Consider the following 19570-nt stretch of genomic DNA (forward strand, 5'->3'; position numbering starts at 1 on the left):
ATATGATGTCCCTGTTGTGACGTGCTTTGGAATTGAATTTTTTTTTATTTTTAATCAAGGTTGCTAAGCAGAGGGCCCAAAGACCCAAAGGCCTGAAACGCCCAAGCGGCCAGCAACACGCAGCACGATTGAAGCTGCAATAGATAATAGTCAATGGGTTTATTTCATTGGCAAAGGTTACATGGCCATGGGAAAATAGACAATTCGAGGGCATTTTAAAGTATAGAAGTGAAGAAGACAGAGGAGTGCTGTGACCTGCAGTGCGGTGGCTAAACTAAACTATTTTACTTTACCAGGTAAGGCCCACTGAGCTATCCAGTTATTTTTCACAAGTGACCTGGCCACAAATGATAGCCCAACGAAGTGGCTTTTGTGGAAATGTATAATAGCAGCCAAATACTCTCAACGCATGTTTCTAAATGTGGAGGGAAAAACCGGAGGACCTGGAGAAGAATCCACGCGACCACAGGGAGAACACTCAAACTCCAAATATACAGGCGTCAGGGTCAGGATCGAACCCATGATTGTATACCAGGCGAGGTAGTTAACATTTCGCCACTGCGGCGCCTCAAACACCGTGTGGGATGACACAAAGCAATCAGTCTGGTAGACCGAGACCTCAATGTGCGTGTCTACTGTTGTTAACATTTCAAATCTTTTTCAAAGTTTACCCATGCTTACATAACCATCGGGCACTTACCTGTTGGTGGCCCCCAGCAACTGCCAGAAGTTCCACATTCCCACGGTGGTGGCTGAGATATCTAAACTTTACTTTGACCACGAGTTTTTCTTCCCATAAAGTGGTGCTCACTTTAATGATGCCCGGCGGAGACGGTGGGCTTCGTCAATCCCCCCAAACCAGGATTTTAACTCGGAACCTCTCAACTGGAAGCCGAGCAATCTAACACGCGGCACAAGACTGGGTGTATATGTATTTACAAGCATTATAAAACAAGTCATTTGGTGAGGACGCGTTGGCAGTGGTGCACAAGCACGGTTAACAAAATACACATTAGTCAGTTCACAGCACTGCCATTGCCCTGCAAGCAATGGCCCTGCAGGGCATTGAAGAAAGAAGGGCTATTGCCTGACACAAATGTGGTGATGAAATAAAGTTGGTATTTTTTCAGAATTTTTTATTCAGTGTCAGTGGCCCATATGGGGTTTACATTGCCTGATGGAAACAAGTGCCGGTTAAAGACATCGTAGTGAGTGGTGGGAAAAGTAGGCTCAGGATTGCCGGTGGCTGAGACGAATGATGGAGTGGCAGCCAAAGGAGGGAACAGGCCCGAGAAGACATCCCTCGCGGAGACAGAGCGATAATACCAGCTCATGGGCAGGTGCTCAATGGATTGTTGCAATGCAAGACGACGAGGGCTGGAGATGGCTTGGGGATGCCTTCATCCAGCAGTGGATAAATCTTGGCTGATGATTACCACGGCTATGGGCCGCTGCCATCAATGAAGCCATTTAATGACAACTGTGCTGTTAACAATCTAGCACTAAAGCCACTTGTCAGGCAATCACTGCTCTTTGGGCTGCAAGCAGAGCATTAAAAATGCATTTGAAACACACATACAAACCCAGACACAAACACAAGCAAACACAAAGAGCCCCCTGTAGCTATCCAGGCCGTTGGGGCAAGTGCTGTTAGTGAGCGGCTGTTGAGGCCGCCACGGTGCACGAGGGATGGTGTGGCCGGGAACCACGTCGGGCTACCTTTGTCTCCCCAGCACTGACGTTTAAACACACGCACCAGGTGCTCGTTTAAGGCTGGGTCGACCTAGGGGGAGAACAGGAGAGGGGCAGTTTGACAATCACCCGTGGCTGGGAGTCGAGCTGAGGTCACTGCGCAATGAACGCAGTGACCCTAACCACGAACCAAGCACACCGACACACGCACACACAAAGATCCCCCGTATAGCCTTCACAGACTGTAGGGGCAAGTGCTGTTAGCGAGCACCTATGAAGGCCGGAACGGTACACGAGGGGGTGGGTGGCCAGCACCACGCCCGACCGCCTTTGTCTCCCCAGTGGCGATGTTTACACACCGCACCAGGTACTCATTTGAGGCTGAGTCGACCTAGGAGAGGCCCATGAGCGGGAATCGAACTCGTATCGCCGGGTTCATAGCGCAGCGCGCTAACCGCTACACTACCGCTCCCCACACACACACACTGACTACACATACACACACGCGTACACACTCCTTGACACACACATGCTCATGCGCACAAAGGCACTTATTAATACAATTACATTTCTAATCAAGATAGCAGCAGTAGCACCTGCCAGGCAAGGCTAGCGAAGGAGATAAAAAGGGGCTCCAAAGTTCTGACACCGAACCGGTCATCAGATTTTTCTCCGCAGAGTTTAGGTGGCGTCCACCATATGCCACGCGCAGCCACGCGCAGGAGGGGTGAGCTGGCGGCACCTCCCCACCGGCTCCCCACGCCAGATGCAAAGAGGCATTTCCACGTCTGCCAAATCTCGGCGTGTCGGGCGACCGGGGGTGAGAGCGTGCGCGGGGGAGTTCTTGCGGGGCAGGCGCGCGCTCGCTCGCTGCCACTACTCGACGAGGTTTCTTTCCTCCCCGTGCTCCCCCTGGGTAAGTCCCAGCCTTAAAACGGGCACCTGGCACATTGTGTAACGACACCGCTGCGCTGGGGAGACAAAAGCGGCGGGCCGGACATTGGCGTAGACCCCCGCGGTCCGTGGCCAGGTTCGCTCGGCGGTGGGCTTGCTCGGCGGTGGGCTTGCTTGCGTCAGAGCGACTGTTCTGGACCCCGCAGCCACTCGGGTCACTTCTGCGGGGATTTGTTGTGATTTGGGAAAGTTTGCAATCTACCGTGACCTGGGATTAACTTCTCACTCGATATTTCGTGGAACGCTGCCACGCTGGCCCATCGGCGTGAGGCGCTACCGTTAAGAGTAAAAAGATACGCCTATCCATAATAATATCGTATTTATTGCATCCTACTTTCCCTATACTATAAACCTATGAATAGATGTATGAAAAATGTAATGCACGGACTCACCGTTGTTGGATGTGATGTGGCCAAAATAATTCCCGGAACAGCGTTCTGGGCTGTTCCGGCTGAAATCAAGCGCTGGCCACGACATCATCTTGCGAGAGAAGGGCATCGTGTGCCAGTACCATCATCTAAATGCCAAACAACAAAACACGTGTTTACCTGCACAGCAGTTGCAATCAGAGCCGTCCCTCGGGTATGGCTGATCGGGGCGACCGTCCCGGGCCCCGCGGTTTTTGGGGGCCCCACGCTTCGACGTCACGGAGTTATACTTCCGGTTTAGTTTGAAGGCCTCGGAGGGGCCCACAATGTGATTTCCCCGTGTCCCTCAATCCCTATGGACTGCGATAGTCGCAATAACTGAATCCAGCCAAGTAACGCTGTAGCAGAGGGAGCTTGTCTCACCACTATCTCTGCATCGGCGATGGGCACCATCTCGCGCCCATTCAGGCGCGGAGACATTTTTATGTTGCCTTTGGCTTCGTCCCATTCTACGGTTACAAGGACCTCCAACGTAAAACCGAACAAAAGTCGTGAGCCTTGCCCATTGACCAAGTCTCTTGGAATACGCCCGATGTCGCCCCAAATATGTAAAGCTTAGCAGGATGGAGCCTGGAAAGTGCTTGGTTGGGCGACCATCTAGCCATCAACCGGTGTTGTATACGCCGCTCTCGGCAGAGAAAAGCACACAAAAAAATGTCGTACTACGCTCCCAACGCCTTCACCAACCCGCACCGACCGGCGAGAAGTTCGGTCGAATTAAACCCCCCGAAACCTACACGGGGCGTGGAGAGGCCCTCATCCAGCAGCGAATAGACCAGAGGGTAACAATGTTGCAGCGGTTCTCAGCGGGCATCCTGCCAGGGTTAAAATAAAGGACGGTGTCAAAGCCGTATGAAGGGGGATGTCAAGATGACTGCCGGGGGGCCCGCGTGAGCACGCAACGCCCGTTCGCCGGGGCCACGCTGTCACAGGCACTGCAGTGGCCCCCCGTGATTCACTCGCACGCAATAAGTGATAAATCCCCGATGCTTAACAAACGGATGCTCTTAGAGTGAGTGCTCTGCCGCTGTGCAATGCACGTCAGCATCGGGGAGGGCGCAGAGTAAATAAAAGCCGGTGCCGCGTACCCCACTCTACCCCCCACACCCGTGGCCCTGGTGCCAGCAGGGTTACCACCTGTCCTGGTTTTCACAGGCTCATCCGCTTTTCCAGGTAGCTGTCCTGGATACCTGTAAGTCTTCCCAAGATGTGATCAGTTGTGTGATAATACACCACTGAAAGCAATGCACTTACATGTAGAATTGAGGGATGTTCTTCTTCCCATGGCATGTCCTGGTTCTATTTGCACATCAGTCCAAGGTGGCATGTGTGTAAGGGATGGCATGGTGTTCCAATGCTAATGGTCCAGTCGGTGTGAAATTGCACTAAATGTCCAGTAGTCAGCAGTTTCACTTCTACAATGGTAACGTGAACTCTTTGATGAACCAATTTATAACAATAAAACACGTCAATTATTTACGGTCAATTGTTAGGGTTAGGCCAAGTAGTAACGACGTTGCCTAACCCAAAAAACAAGAATGGATAATTATTTGCGACCTTTGATCAATACACTGCGAGATGAAGCCCTCAATTGTGGGGGGGGGGGACGTCTGTGTGACCATACTTCACCATGCGGGTCACTGTGGGTGCGTAAAAAGGTCGGGGCCTAGTACTGGTTCAGATATCACTTTTCCGCTGATGTTTGCCTTGTTTGGGAATCAAATACCGGTTGCTGGGTTCACAGAACAGCGTGCTATCCACTAAGCCGCCACTTACACTTCATTCATAACAATTGTCTTTTACTGTCCTGGAAAGTGTTCCTGAGGCTCAAGACTCTTTTACAGGAGAGTGTTCCATCGCGGGTACGTGGCCAATTAAGTTTGAATTATCTTTTTGTTTCCATGCGGGAGGAAACCAGAAGTACCTGGAGAAAACCCAGAATATGAGGGGATAGCGATTTGATAAAATTCGCAGAGATGGATCATCAACCCAGTTTCTGTCCTGGCATCTCCTGGCTATTGACTCCACCAAAAGCAATGAACTGCGGGGCACGTGCTGCCATGCCCAGCACGTGAAGTTGGGCAGCTGGGTGTGCCAGGATGACTTCTCATTGAGCCAGCTTGCAATGCCCAAGGTGCACTCAATCCCATATTTAACTGACGTCCGAAAGGAGTTTTTACACAGGCGCACTGCCTGTTGTCGAGTGGACCGCAAATCTGCCAACTCGGCGGCGAGTTGAAATTCTGGCCGGAAGTCAACATAGCCCATCATTCCTCTGGGGTAAAAAAAGAAACATTGGAACATATACTTGTGGGTTGACGTCGACAGCAGTGTATTCTTTGGGTAGACTCCGCCCTGCCATAAGAACGTGGGAGTTTCCACCACCGGTTGTGCAGTGTTGCCACCTTTTACGCAGGTCAAACCCAGACGTGTATCTCAGTCAGCCGAGGTCTAACGAGACCATGCGGTCTACGGTATTAAAGTTTAACGCAGCAATAACAGTACCAGATCTCGGTGCAAATCAATTCCCGCCGCCCAAACAGAGACACCAATTCCCAGACTGTGCGGGTCAAACTGGGCCACGTGGCGACCCTGCACTAAAGCCAGGAGACTCTCTGATTTTGCTTCACTTGCGCTGATACACCATTGTTCAAAATCTGAGTCCACATGTGTGCGCAAGGTCGCTACCATGGCACCAAAAAAAAACACATTTTATGAGTACGCGCAATTACCTATTAATGCCTTTAGAACAATAATATTGGGTTAAGGTGACCTTTTTTGGTATCTCGTTTAGAAAAAACACTGTCCTTAATGTACAGTGTGTGTATGCGTATGTATATAATTAAATATTTCTGCACTAGATTGTGTGCTCTAACCCCGCTGGCAGATTGACTTGCCTTGTCTTCACACACTCCCATGAGAGGATGTAGTTCATATTAAAGCTCCGCTGCTCTCACTGGGCATGCCCTAATGCTTCTGCTAAACAAAATGAACTAATAAATAAACAAGGGCAAATAAATGTGAGTAGTATGCACAGAATTGCTCTGATTTTGGCTTTCATAAATTATGATTATTTATTGCACTTATTTACCAAGGAAAGCCTCGCTGAGTCTCAAGACACCTTTTTCAGGAGGATCCTGTCTTCCACCAATCCAAGACACCACGAATATCGACTTTTTTGCCAGGTTCTCTTGAACGGTAGGAGACACGCAATAAAGGTGTTGAACCTACCTACAACAAGTGGAGATGAGACATCACAGCGACACACTGCACTACTCCTGACCCGGTTATCTTGCTTCACCACCCGAATGTGAAACTGTAGTTGTTTGCTCTGCATTTACATCAGTCATACGAAAGAAGGAGACACGTGGGAATTCTGGAACGAATCTGTAAGACTTCGAACTGGACAGAGGTGAGAGCCTAGAATGACAAAATTAAGCGGGCAGTGGTGAGGTCGTCTTTTAAGGCTGAGTCGACCCCAGGGCGGGCCCAGGTCAGGTTCTGATACCGGAGTTTGTTTCTGTGGAAACTGGATTCACTGGCTGTGTTCACAGTGCAGCGTGCGAACCACGACACCACTGCTGATACAAAAGATAAAGATACCTCATTTTGTCTTCACAGACTGTTTGGAGGAAATTATCCTTATGGCGGTACCCCGGGGTACCAAATAATACAAAATGGCCGAGGCAATTAAATATTTTATTTCTGGGACACTATTTTTTTCCAGGGGTGACGATTGCGCTGAAACCCTGAACGCTCGTACGCACCACGTGGTGCATCGTGTACAGCTCGTCGAGATGAGTCCATTGCCGCATCGCCGACCATCAACAGACTACAAATGACTGCATCACGGACATTATGCGAGAGCCGGGGTACTATGGCACCCCGGGGTACCGCCATAAGGTTCAAATGCTGTTAAGCAAGCAGCTATGATGGCCGGCCCAGCACACACCTTTGTCTCCCTCGTGGTGATGTTTATGCATGGCATCAGGTACTCAGGATTGGGTTCAGATAACCACCATTGGTGTTGGCAGTGAGTGGGAATCAGACTCGGGTCGTCAGGTTCAAAGTGCAGGACGCTAACCGCTACACTACACGCACACATGCAAGCAATTGCACATTCACGTACACACACACACACACATGACCGTGGGAAATGCATTCATAACAAAACCTGTGACACAAAGTCCCTCTCTTAACTGAAAATTCCAGCAATAAATTTGGCGATGAACATTCATCTCAATGTAATATTCAAACAGATAAATTCGCCGCACTATTTAAGCTGGCACTTGTTCTTGTGGAAAACACAAGAATGTAAATCTTGGGACGTTATTGCGACGAATGACAACGATGCACTGCAGGGTAAGTAAAATACAAATGGATGCTATGAGGTTTTCATGTCGGCCGTGTATCCCAGCAGATTCCAAAATATATGCTACAATTACTTTTTTTCTGTTTTTATTATCGCCAAATTGACAGGTGACATATTGAAGCGTGACAAACGATAATGAGTAATATACGAGGTGATGAATTGCATATAACCGCGTGAAATATACATGTCCTGAGACGGAAATATGCATTGTCCAATCGTAGTAGTGCATTGACGCACCATGCTGTTTTATTGAAAAAACAAAGGAAAATCTCACAAGGAAACAATTTAACTATTGTAACTACACTATTGTAACTACACTATTGTAACTACACTATTGTAACTACACTATTTTAACTACACTATTGTACGTAGAAATTAAGCACGAGCCGAGACATTCCCAACTGAATTGGGTTTGCAATTTGATTGAAAAATAAAATTTTATTTGCATCGTATTTCATTGTTCTGTATTGTACTGCTTCTCACTTTTCTCGTCTCGTCCACACCATTAGCCGACATGTTAACTTTCGCATGTATAACGTATAATTTGTATACGTTGCAAAAACATTGATTCTTGCGCAGACGATTCGGTGCACGTAACGCGAGCATAAAATTCAGCCTCAATCGATGTGCTTAACATAAACCAATGGAATGCTGCAAATAAACATCGTTCCGTAGACGTAAAAATATATCCATTTAATGCACAGCACAGAGCTTCCCGTCAACCACGCCATGCAATGACGACATATATTGTGCGACAAAATGCACCAAGCGGAGCGATTTTACTCCAGGCGTGCATCTGCGCTGATACGGAGCGAGCGATTGAGCCGTCCAGACGCGAATCACCGAGCCCATCTACGCGAAAATCTCCGGCAAAGCCGCGCAACCTTCCGCGGTCACTTCTGCTCGTGTGGATAGGCAAATGTTTTGAGTGTCGCATGCGGAACCAAAACCGTCCGTCGAAGGGAATAGGGGAACGGGTTGACGGTGGAGGAGGGAGCAAGGCAGCTGTTGCCATGGATGCAGTGCTAAAGGTCAGGGGTCATGGACGGAGTCTCTCGGCCAGGTCAATAAGCGCCTGCTCAGATAAGGTGCGGCAAACATGGCTGCGTCGTCGTCGTGGCTGTGAGAGCAAACAGCGGCGCGCTGCAGATATAGAGCCGGGAGCTGAGTATTACAACCCGAGTATTACAACCTGTTACACGGGGAGACCGCCACGGCCGCGTCACGGGCAAATATTTTGAACGGTGAAGTTACATTGCGCAACGCACAGCATGGTGTTATGCCCGGCTATGCATCGCACTTTATTTTCTTGGCGCATTTGTGATTTTTTTTTGTGCTGTTTTACATATGTGGCAGGCATGTGGTTACGTGAAATTTTACGTGATTCAATTATCGGTTTATTTGTACATTTCAATATTTTTCTCATCCTTACAAAAGCAAATAAAATGCTTTGCCTGTATACGTCAGTGTGATCATTACAAAAAAAATTGTAATTGTAAAAGCCTCCATTTAATGTATATTCTGCAACATAAGTACCTCAGTGTTTTTAAAATAAAAAATTCACATCGTACTTGGCATAACACATCATTATTTCACACGCTGAAATGTTACGCAAAAAGAAGCTATTCATGAAAAAAAATCCGATTGTGTATGCATAAGTACAGGTGAGTTTACTCCAAAAATCCCATTTCAGGAATTGAGATTCGGTAAACTTGCGGATATAATTAAATCAATATAATTATTACAGGAAAGGCAGACCTACGCCACGTTCAATATTTTCGCAACCGTTCATCTCTTTTACGGAAAAATATCAGAAAATGCACGAGGGGGGCTAAAGGTAGCGAGTGCCATTTGCGGTACTTACTCTGAGACACATTATGTTTCTGTGGGTCACTAAGCCCAGGCCCTCTCTCAGCATGTAATATTCAGGGCCTAATGCTTCCCCTAAGGTCGAACACGGACGGCCGGATACGGCCAAGGACACGGGCGCAGCCGTCAACCGGAGCGCTCGCTCCGTCCGGCGCCGGAGAGAGGGGCGACCATCGTGAGCGTTGCATGGGGCACCGCGGCGGCCGTGCCGCTATGCCCACGGAAAAGAGAGAAAAAAAAACCGAGAAATTCCCCCCACCCCCCCCCCCCTATCCTGTCCAAAGAGATTCCTGAGCATCAGCTCAGTTGCATTTGGAAATGCCTGTCGATAATCATAAACTTGTCCGACGCGCGCAGCATGTTGGATCACTATTGCTGCATCGATACAGGAAAGCTATGCTGGTCGTGTATTCAAATCAAAGCGTCGATCGCACTGCCGATCAAGTGGCTGCTCAAAGTGAGCCGCATTCAGACAATTTATTTGCGGCTATAAAAGCCTTCAATCAATTTCTATAAATAAAATAAGAGCGCTGCCAAACACCCTTAATTTTAAGAAATCCTAAGCAGATATGGTAATAATAATATGACGGGTATTGGTTTGAAATGCTTAAGTTGCTAATTATTGATCTGGTTTTTTTCGTGTGTCGAGTTATTGGAATGAATGGGATGCACGTGCTGCATGAGGTAATACTGTATACTCTATAGGGAGGAATTTAAAAAGATAATTTTAGATGAAATTAAATCTAATTGAATTATTTTGACTCAACATCAGTGGTTAAAAAATGTAAGTTGTTTGAAAAACAGAGTACCTCCCATTCCTATGCAATAACCATTACGACAAATAGTATACATGGCTTTAAAAAAAATTGTCTTGTCGAAGTGAATATAATAAAGGAGGTTCCAATGGTGTAAGTGAATATATATAAGCACAGAACAAATACAAACATAAATACATAGCGTACACATTGAATGACATCGCACATTTTAACTGTAAATATAAATTATAGTATAATAAAATATATTTTAGAAAATGTATAATACTAGTAATCTTAGCGAAAGATCTTACAAAATTGGGGCAAATATACGTACAGAAAATACGCAATCGTTCAGTGTACAGTGTATGTGGTTTGTGAGTGTTGGTATGTGATAGTGGCCAAACATCGACACACAGAGCTTGTGAATGTGCCAAAGTATAACCCCACCAATAAACTGATTATTAAATGCCAGGGACATTTGTGGGGCATTTTACTTGCTGTCTACAAGATGTGAGCCGTTAAAATAATTAAAGTGGCTCGGGAAAAAAAAAGTCAACTTTTTACCGCTAAAGTTAATCTGTATAAAAATTGATTAAGCCGTGCACTTGTAATTACACGCCCTAACACTCTATAACTCGTGGTCTCCCCCCACTCTTCCTCCACGACCGTGACGGGGGAGGGGGGCGCAATTGGCGGCCTTCGCTCGTCTTGGGCCAACAAAAACGGGCATCGGTTTTTGTTGTTGTTGTTGTTTTTGTTGTTGTTGTTGTTGGAACCGCGGTTCGCTGTGGGCCGCCGGGTCTGCCGGGGGGTGGCGGCGGCGGTGGGTGGCAGCAGCGGCAGCGGCAGCAGCAGCGCCGATCAGCGTGCCGACGGATTCTCGCCGGTCCGGCCCGCGTATCGCACTCCACGGAGGAAGGCGAGCGAGTCCCCGGGCCCACCGTGCGCGCGTGTGTGTGTGGGGGTCGTTATCTTGGCGGATTTCGCCTGGTGTGGCCTGGGGATAGCTTTACATGTGCACGGTCAATATTTGTCCGGGTCTGGCGACAGGGATAAGGCGAAGCTTGGCTCTCGCTTTGCGTCGTTTAAACATTAACAGCGGTGCCCGGCTCTGCAGTGTCACTGGGAATGCAGAGCGTACACGTATATATTTGACGCTCAGACTCTGTATATGTATATAAAGGAATGCGTTTACAATATATATGTAAATTAAAAAAACGTGATTTAGAACATAATTTTGGTTCGTTGGATGTAGAGAGTGCAAATGTTTAATTGTTAAACATTGCAAATGTGAAAATGAACATATTGGGCCCACACACTCATGCTTTAGATCTGTATGTATCTTGCTATGGGGCAGGCCACATTGAATTCCAAAACTGCCCTTATACAAATACATGGTTTAAAAACAGCTAAGTCATACATTTTTTTAAATAGCTGCAAGTAAAATATTTGTCGTATTTATATCCCATGATCTACATCAAATATCTAAGACTTTAACTTAATTAAATCGACAAAGGACAGTACATCAAGTATGGCAACTGGATAACTCCCATAACAGGTCAGCACAGACTGGCATTTGTTTGCATAAAAAAAGGTTTTGCAATGAACATCATATTTAAATATCCACTTTTTTACAGGAACGTATGTAACCCAGTAAAATATTTATCTGCAATTTTTTATTTTCTACAACAACAAAAAATATGTAGAATACAGGAAAAATATATAGTAATACAAATATGCTTGTATATTTTTTGTAATCTCATCTTTACCCATCCAGTGCCTGTCTTTGACACTAAATTGCCATATTTGCTTACAACATAATTACAAACAAAATATGTATCACTGTGCGCGCACGCAAGACATGCACAAACACTCCAACATACTTATACGTACAACAAAGACCTCACATTTTGCCTTTAACGGACTGTTGGGGCAAGTGCTGTTAGCGTGCACTTATGAAGGCCAGCACAGCACACGAAGGGGTAGGTGGCCAACACCACGCCCGGCCACAAATGCACACGCGCACATAAACACTGCAACATACGCGCCTACACATAAAGACAAAGACCCCCGTATAGCCTGGAGCTTTTGTCTCCCTCGTAGCGATGTTTACACACTGCACCAGTTACTCATTTGAGGCTGAGTCGACCTAGGGGAGGCCCAGGACTGATTTAGATAATCGTTACTGGTGTTGGTCGTGAGCGGGAACCGAACTCGGGTCTCCAGGTTCGTAGCGCAGCGCGCTAACCACTACACTACCGCTCCCCAATATTCGCACTTACACATTAACATGAGCATGCTCACACTAGCAAACAAACACACAGGAACGTGCACACGCATACACCAACAATTCCAGAGGCTCACAGTACAAAAACATAAACATGCACACACCTGAACGCACACTGCATTTGCAATGCTACTTTTGGTGCACAATTACAGTTAACCTTCATGTTATTAAGATCTTAATACATTAAAGACGAGTGTAGGAAAATGATGACTTCCCCTAAACGCTGCATATCGTATGGTCTCACTGCCACCGAGAACCAGTCTACACGGTGCCCAGCCCGTCCACGTCTATCTGTAAATCTACACGCACAAGCAATTGCCAAGCAGCTTACATCTACCGCCGTGGTGTAACGTTTGGCACATTGGACTTGCAATCCAGAGGTTGCCAGTCGCAATCCATCTCTGCACGACAGTTTAACCGAGAGTGCAGGTTTATTGAATCCCAGCCCCCTGCCTCCGCCTCTCTCCAGCCAGCAGGTCGCGTGTGGTGTGTTAAAGTGTGGGCAACGCCAACCTCTCCCGAGCGTGGAAGATCAGGACAAATGCCGTCGTCTCTCTTAAGCCACCTCGAGTTGAGGCCCTTCCCGCTGGCAGTTGCGTGAGCGAGCGATTGCATGCCTGGCGACTTTTTACTTTCTTTCATGTATCCGCTCGAGCAAAGCCCCCCTACCCACCGCATCCCACTACCTGCGTAAATATTTGATTACATATTTCGATGGCTATCTTGTCGGTGTACACTCCACCGCTGGATGAGGGCCTCGCCACGCCGAGCGGGTCACGGGAAGTTACTTGTCCAAACTTGAGGTTGGTCAGCGAGGGCTGGTGAAGGTTGAAAGCGTAGGTCACAGAGTATGGTGCAAGGCAACACATGGATTTTGCTGCACTGCCATCTGCTGGCAACGTGACCACACATCAGCCTACAACACCTGGTTTTACATGTGATGGTCGCACATGCAGTTAGCATGAGCCAGGCTTCAACCAGCTTAGCTTCCGGGATTTGACGGAATATATTTCATTGCAAACATCAATTCTCAGACAATTGCTCTTTGCTTACATTCACACGGCTTTAACATACACAACATCTGTTAGTGTGTGGTGTAGTCAAACAAAGCAACTTTGAATTTTCAAAAAGGAATATAAAGTGAACACATTTTCTGTGCAGACTTGGGGATTCGAGGTCTCTGGATTTAAAACTGGTTGCTTTCATATAAAATACCACTGTAAAACATTATCCAATGCGGGTGTGCATAGAAAGAAGTCTACATTACCAATACGATAATAACTATTATAGGAATTATGATCGTCACCAGCCATGTTTAATCCACTGCTGGATGAATGCCTTGCCAAGCTGTCACCATCTGTCGTGGTCTCACGATGTAACGATGAGGCTAGATCCTGCGAAAGGGTTAATTACATCGCTCCATCTCCGTGGCCGACGTCCGCTGGGACGTGTCCTATCCTTTGGCTGCCATTCCGCCATTAGTCTCGACCACTGGCCGCCATTCCTTCTCGTGTGACGTGTCCTGCCGAGGCTGTATTTTATAAACCACGTCTTTCTCACGCTGCCTCTCCGTTTTCTCCCAAGCGTGCACCTGTTCATGCTCCTTTGCGCACTTTTTAGCTTTTGCGTTCCGGTGGACATTAACCACCGTGACTGAAAATAGAGGGAATAACTCGTACACGTGCTTGCACCATTATGAATTCTGATATTACGTGAAAATTTAATACTTAAAAAATGTAATCAAAATAACGATTGCTCAACACTGATAATTACACGTGTTGTGTTTTAAAACCAGCAGCCAACTGGTTCATATCCACGTACACGCTCAGGGGAGGGGGCTTGCTTGTGCTGCTATACCGCAGCTCTCTGCGGGCTTGACAGGGGTCAGGCTGGAGGGATGGGGCCTGGTCCATGGAGCGAAGCTTAAGGACAATACCCAAAGGCACACTGGACCCTTCCAGGAACAGCCTGGTTTCTCATCGTCTTGGGAATGTAGCATCAGTGCCGAGCGTGCTAACAACCAGGGTCCACCAGCGCTCAGATGTGTACAAATCCCAATTCTGTATCGAGAGGAAGGCACCGCACCTGTAGCATTCCCTCATTATGTGCCAACTTCGTTATCCACATTTTAGACCTTGAGCGAAGGAGTGTTTACCCTTCCGGAAACTGTTAGTTAGGAAACAGAAATATGATCCGATCACGAGCTTGATACGTGATGAGCTGCACTGGCTACCTATTAAATAACGGATTGTGTATAAATCATGCCTACTCCTGTTCAAGAGTCTCCATCAATCTGCTCCGTCCTATCTTGCCGATGAGTGCGTACCAACTTCAACGGATCCAAATCGACCCCCGACTATGATCCGCGGCTCGCGGTCACCTGCTGCCGTACCCGCCACGTGTAAACCAGCGCAGTTTCCGGGTCTCTGGCCCAAATAGCTGGAACACCGCTATCAGCTCATTCAGGATCCATCCCTGAGTCTGAGCGAGTTCTGCAACAGACTCAAAGCGGTGCTTCGGAGAGTCCACTTCAACGTGTGATCAATGCGCATTCCAGATGGACTGGACTCACAAGAGTGCGCAATAACAAATGTTCTTACTTACTTCTTACTTAATACATTTACAGACGGTGGCAGAGCCACCCATCAACGAGCCAGAAGTGACCGCACACGCCTCGCCCAAAACAATCCCTCAAGGCCCTGTTCTACCACACAACCAACCTGCTCTCTGCTGCTGCTGCGCAGGTGAGTGGTCGTGTGTGCACCTGCCGAGCGAATCAGCCAGGAGATGCCAACATCAGTCAGCACTGACTGGGCATAGACCACCAAATTGGGGCGCCACCGTGGCGAGATGTCAATTATCTCGCCTGGTATACAGGAGGTCGTGGGTTCGATCCCAACCCTGACGCCTGCTGCTGTATATTTGGAGTTTGCACGTCCTCCCCCCCCATGGTCGCATTCATTTTTCTCTGGGTCCTCCGGTTTTTCCCTTTACATTTAGAACCAACATCATGCGTTTTAGAGTATTTGGCTGATATACATTTTCACGTGATAAGCCACTTCCGTTGAGCTATAATTTGCAGCCAGGTCACATCTGAAAAAGCTATATAGCTCAGTGGGCCTATACATTTTTTGAAATAGTTTAGTTTTAACTTTCTATGTGTGCGAATCAGATTCATCCTGGGTGGTTGATACAAACATCGCAGCTCATGGCGCTGACTCAGTGCTACCAATTGTGACACGGTAAAGTATCACAAAACCAAATTCTAAGAGATCATAAAGTGATGTAATTGGTTATTTATCGAATATATTCAATCAATGAACAAAAAAAATACGCAATGAACGCTTTACATTGTGTTGTATATTACAGCACTGTACAAGTATACGCACATACACGCATACACATGGAGATGTGAGTTTAAAGACACGTGCGTTCTTTAGCATCGATAGATTAGCATAATGCACCCAGTAACACATAGCCAATTATTGGCATAATTGTAAGTCTACAGATTCATAATGAGCACTGTATCACAATTTCAAAATGCAATTCTACAATCCGAAATATTTCCATGTATATATGTCGGACTGCCATAGATGGCTATGCTAAGTAGTCTTATGCAGTATCACGTTATCATATGATACACAATACCAGCGGAATTGCATTTGGAATGGCAATTCAGAGTCATGGCACTTACACACACATACCAACACAGGCCGCTGACGGGCAATATCATCTGACTGATAATTCTGGAATGTCTATTTTACTACTCTGGTGAACGAGGCATCGAAGGCGTATTGCAACTCTGCGTATAATAACCTCGCACCTCCGATTAGGACGGTTGGCTACGTATGGCGCGAATGAAGTTCAACACACGTGCATACATATACACAGCAATAATTCACCACAGTTTGAATAGGTTTATAATGTGGGGTGGAGCACCCAGCTCCTACCTCATTGCACTTGATAAAATTCAAGATAGAGTGATCAGGTTAATTGATGATTCAGAACTCACTCTTTCATTTCACTCACTCGCTCACTAGCGGGCAGTCGCATCCTTATCACTCTTGTATTGCTACTACCATTGATATATATTTTATATCAAGTTATAAAAACGACTTGACTTCCCGTCTAATTTTGTGTGGATATGTATTTGAAGAGTAAACCGTGGGAAAAAATACATTCGTTATATCGGTGGGTGATTCCAAAACCCCAAGGTCACTGTGAGGTTGTAAACTCACATGCCAAGGAGAAGGAGACATGTGGCGACTGAGTAATGTTTGCAGAGCATTCGAAAATGTTCCATTAAAAAAGTCAGTGCTGCAAACTGTGACGTCATGGAATGTAATATTAAAATATTTTATGTTTCACATAATGAATGAAGTATCAATTTCCATGGAGTCAAATGCCATTTTATAGTCTACACAGTCTAGGCACGGCGGTATTGGGAATCCATTAAGTCTTTTTCAAAGCTCTTACAAAGCAAGGCCTAAATAAAACAATATTTATAAATGATGAAAAACAATTTACAGCCACATTGAGGCTGCATAAAAGATTACATATAAAAAGGGGAGTCAGGTACGTTGATGTCCTATTGCGAAGTTATTCACAGCGAGAGTGGAAGATTTTTTTCCATAGGCTGGATTGGATAAACCAGGGGAAAATGTAGATTGGGACAACAGTGGCACATCTCAAACTTGGCGGCAATGGAGTCAGCGTGAAATCCGACGGGAATGAACGGCGGCAAATGTGAGAAGAACTTAATTGAGAGGGCCGCGAAGTTGGACTGAAGATAAATATAATTTTTTAAAAACGGCAATTACATAAAATAATTTTTATTTAAAGCTTTCGTGACTGCAGGGATTCATATTCTTGGTTCTTTCGGTAAAAATATAAAACAATTGTTTTACCGAAAGAACCAACAATACATAAAATAAGTTTGCTAAACAATCAGATATATCTTTCGCAGACAAATGGAAAAACATAGCAAAATCTATAGCTCTTGGATAAAAGTGTTTTCGATGTCGATTATAGTTTTTATATTTTTGTGTGTGTTAATATTTTCGATAAATTCAAAAAGTGTAAATTACCGACAAACATATATATTTAAAATCTCCTTATTTTATCCAATATTGCTCAAGAGGCAATTTTCTAAAGATATACAACACACCTTCACTACGTGTTCCCAATAGGTAAAAAAAGTCACGTAAAATTTTGAAATTATAATATTAAGCTTACAAAAGCTAAAACGGAAACTTTGTAAAATCCCGTCGTGCAACATCTTGATTTTACAAGATGTGCAGAGGAGGTGATGTGTAATTAGAGTGAAAATAAACCACGAGAAAGTGGAATACTGCCTAATAGATTGTATGAAGATGCAGATTGCATTAAGCAAACCGCATTATTGATGACAAATCCATTTGAGGAAGCGGGTACTCCACAGCATATATATTAGCTGGGCGTATAAAATATTAAAGTGTAAACATCTTTGAGCTCAAAGATATGACGAACAAGATGCTGGATGGAGTGTTCCAGGTATCGTGCCGAGCCCGCTGGCGCGATGCAGACAGCTCGTAGAACTTGCACAAAGCAGAATTATTCCGTGTACATATATATTTTACAAATCGATCTCATGCCTGTAACCAAATTATGTGCATAACCTAGCGACGGGAAGAAACACGCAATACTCTTTCCACGTAAAGAAAATGAAACAGTTTAAGTAGATTAACTCCGCCTCCCCACGTTCTTGTCAGCGTTGGGCGATTGCTATTCTCCACCGGTGGTGCTAGACAATTCCACATTTCTACGCCAGGAACTAATCTATCCATAACATAACGACTGTTGACTTTCGATCTAGAGCAGTCGTGCTCAAAAGCCGGTATTCATTTGAATATCTCCAGAGTATTGGTGTGTCGCAGGGTTAAGTCCCAATTACACTCACAATGTCTTGGTCCGTGAGACTATTGGCTTAATCTGGCCGTTCTAATAAGGATATCAACGATGACCAGGTAATGTTACAAACTAAACGAGTGTCGTGTTAGGCATGTAGTTGCGGTAAAAGCAAACTTTTGTTTTCATCTTAAACAGCGGTAATTCTAACGGAATCAGAAGATGTATAATTAACGAATGATATAATGCACAATGGCATTATGGGCTCAACTTGTCAGCGGAACGTTTGTTGATAGGCACAGTATTTTATGCATTCTTTATACACCTTGCAAACACTGGCTGCATCATTGTTTCTGTAAAATGTGATACAAGAAATGTAGTTGAAAAATAAATGTATATATAATACAGTTTGTAAAAATACCGTTGTACTGTATATGGAAATTTAAATGCAAGGATCCTTTGATTACGGTACATTTTTTTGACGACAAGCGCTACACAGGCGTACGGCGCATGGTAGACTGTGCGTGCATGCATATGTGTGTGCATCTTGATAATACAGTATATATCGTAGGTCGCAAGTCAAAAATTCCATCGTTAAAGACAGCCGGATCCATCGGGCCGCTTTATACAAAAGAATAAAACGTACGTGCGCCGCATTTGCTTGCGCTAAATTGTTCACTAAACCACAACGTAACAATGCAAACAATGAATTTGTGCGATAATGGCCGAAACCAGCTTAACGATAAATTAATACCAAGCAATTAATTACTTTGTTCACCAACACGCTCCGTTGAGTACAGTGCACATTTTATTAGTTTTTAAGCTAAATTAGTTTTATTTCTTTTTTGTAAATCCACTCGTTATCCTTTCATTCTTTTTGCTTAATCCAGAATATGCATCGCGAGGGGGGTGGGGGTCACGTTTGTTTTGGGTTTATTTTTATGCACGAACCACGTTCTGATTTCTCTAATTCCATGTCTGAGGAAGGCACAGCTGTAGGAGTGTAAGCCCCGATTTGGGGCCGTCTGATCCAGGAATCCTTGTTTGGCGGCCGCGGTACAATCAGAAATCTGCACCTAATCTTATAAAGCAAAAACTTGTAGACTGGGCTTTACATTCGTGTGGGCAGGATAATCTCAAAGCCCAAATCTGGCTTCTTACCATGCAATCACAACCTGAGGGCTATACTTTGCTTCTGGAGGTTTCATTTTAGAGAAAATTAACGTGCCTTAAAATGTCATCTTATAAAAAAAAAGAATACAACTTTTGCTCTATGTTTCACACGTGAATTTTAAAATTGTGTTATATAAACATTTCCTGACGTGTA

The 19570-nt window shown here is 45.5% G+C and overlaps 1 long non-coding RNA gene across 1 annotated transcript in view; it reads left to right on the forward strand.

The window, feature by feature from the left end:
- Positions 1–17288, forward strand: part of LOC144722088 (uncharacterized) — a 33701-nt gene extending 16413 nt beyond the window's left edge. The window contains exon 2 of the long non-coding RNA XR_013586016.1: positions 14984–17288. This is a non-coding gene — a long non-coding RNA (uncharacterized LOC144722088). The remainder of the gene's footprint in view (positions 1–14983) is intronic.
- The last annotated feature ends 2282 nt before the right edge of the window (positions 17289–19570 follow it).

This window comes from Lampetra planeri, chromosome 13 (assembly GCF_965212315.1).
Source record: "Lampetra planeri chromosome 13, kcLamPlan1.2.h2, whole genome shotgun sequence".
Classification (NCBI taxonomy): domain Eukaryota; kingdom Metazoa; phylum Chordata; class Hyperoartia; order Petromyzontiformes; family Petromyzontidae; genus Lampetra; species Lampetra planeri.